This window comes from Didymella exigua (assembly GCF_010094145.1).
Source record: "Didymella exigua CBS 183.55 unplaced genomic scaffold M421scaffold_16, whole genome shotgun sequence".
NCBI lineage: Eukaryota > Fungi > Ascomycota > Dothideomycetes > Pleosporales > Didymellaceae > Didymella > Didymella exigua.
The window spans coordinates 795,913-798,297 of NW_022984790.1; positions in this window are offsets into that span (position 1 = coordinate 795,913).

A 2,385-nucleotide genomic window follows, 5' to 3' on the forward strand; every position below is an offset into this window, starting at 1 on the left:
ATTAATAACCTAGTCCTGTAGGAGGTCCTTAGTAAACTAGTTAGAGATAAGAACCTTGCCTGTAAGGATAAGGAATAGTAGGATAACCTTCCCTGTTAACCTAACGCCTTATACTAGGGTAACCTACTCACAATTACTAGGTTAGATCTTCTTCTACTTCCTAGGCTTCTCTAAGCCTGTTACTACTAGCTGCAACAATATCTTGCCTATTAGGAAGCTAGACTTATTAAAGTTGTACACATCCTTGTCTATAATACTATACTTCGCCTTCATGGACTGAACAAGCGTGAACCAGGGCTGGATAACTGCTGGGTCCTCGCAGGCAGCCCGCTAGCGATTGTATGGGCGGGTCCACCGCTTCTAGAGCTCTGGTGTATGCTTTACCAAGTTGTCAACCCAGTTCTTGCCAACAGGCTTTGCGCCGCGCTCTCTTAGCAGTTTATCTGCCATATCTTGTACGTCTGCCTTTGAGGAGGGTAGGCCACGCGCAGATTCCTTAAGTATACGTAGTACAACTGCCTCCTCTTCTAGCTTTGTAAGGCGCTTTGCATTTAGCTTGCAGTTGTGTTAAGAGCGTGTTCTGTTGCGTCAGCGTTAGATTGTTTATTTAGGCACTTTATAGACTTTCTTAGCATGTTAGATACTTTAAATTTAGTTTCTTAAGATATTAGATATAGCAAGCTGTGCATCAGCTTCAGTATAGAGTGTAGGAGCTTGTTGTGGTTGAGACATTACGCGCTGTTGTTGCGCCGGCGTTCTGGCAGCGAGAGTGCGGCGCTCGGTTGGGTGCGGCGCTCGCTTGTGAAACACGTTAATGCCTCACTAACAAGATGCGCAATTATCTAAACAAGAGGGTAGAATTAATCTTGCCCTTTCTACTTTCTAATTACATAAATTTAAAAGCCTCTAAAGCGCTGCTTAGGCATTTAACATACCGCATACAACCTTAAGTGCTAGGTATAGAGGCAGACTCTATATTAACAATAGACGCAACGCACAACATACATCGGGAAAAGTTTTTCGAAATCCGGCCCAGACTGGCTGTTGCTGACAGTCGTGGCATGGTCGTGCAACGGCCGTTCAACGGCCCCAACAGCCCCAATTTGCGCCCAACAGCCCTAATTTCACGCCAATATTGCTAACAGCCAAAACACTAAGTGCCTATATTTAACAAACTTAAAACAATGTTGCAACATTGTTGCATAACGTACCTCACGGGCGAGTGGCCAGCCCGGGCGAGTGTCCGGATTTTGCCAAGACCACACCAAACTTCATACAACCCGCGATGTCTCAACGCAAAAAGGCTTAAAGCGTCTTAAAGGAACTAGATATACAGCTTGCAATCTAGGCTCTTAAACAAGACGCGACTCTTACTATTCTACGCGCTGTAACAATCTACAAGGTGTTAGAAAGAATGCTAAGACAACAATGTGCTAGAACGCTCTTAAGACGCGATTGTAAGGTTAACTTAATGAAGCTGACAAGCACTAAAGAGGAGGTGATTGTGCAGCATGTTCTGAAGCTGGACAAGCAAGGATACCCACCCTGGCTTACTGATGTAGAGGATATGGCTAACTCTCTACTCACTAAGCGCCACCAGCCTCCTGTTGGCAAGAACTAGGCTAGCACGTTCGTCAAGCGTCGCCTAGAGCTTACAGTCAAGTTTAATTAAAAGTACAACTACAAGAGAGCCCTCTGCAAGGATCCTGAGGTAATCTAGGGCTAGTTCTGCCTAGTAGAGAATACTAAAGCTAAGTATGGTATCCTAGATAAAGACACCTACAATTTTAACAAGTCTAGGTTCATGATAGGTGTTATATTAATAGGAGCTGTTGTTACAGGCTTAGAGTGTTGTAGAAGACTAAAGACAGTACAGCAGGGCAACCAAGAGTAGACTAGCATTATCTAGGGTATTAATGTGTTAGGATAGAGTATCCTACCCTTTGTTATCTTCTAAGGCAAGCACTACCTCTCTGCCTAGTACAAGGAGCTGTCTTTACCTTACAACTAGGTTATTACTATCTCTAAGAACAGCTAGACTAATAACAAGCTTAGTATTAAGTAGCTAAAGCACTTTAATAAGCACACAAAGGAGCGCACTGTTGGCAGCTATCAGCTGCTCATTCTAGACAGCTATAAGAGCCACAATTTAGTTAAGTTCTACTAGTACTGTGAAGAACACAAGATTGTTACCTTGTGTATGCCTCCACACTTATCGCACCTGTTGCAGCTGCTTGATGTAGGTTGTTTTGCCCTAATGAAGAAGGCCTATGGTCGCCAAGCTGAGCTGCTAATGCGCAACAAGATTACTTGCATTATAAAACTTAAGTTTTTACTGTGCTTTAAAGGAGCTTTTAATGCCTCTATTACTAGGAGCAATATCTA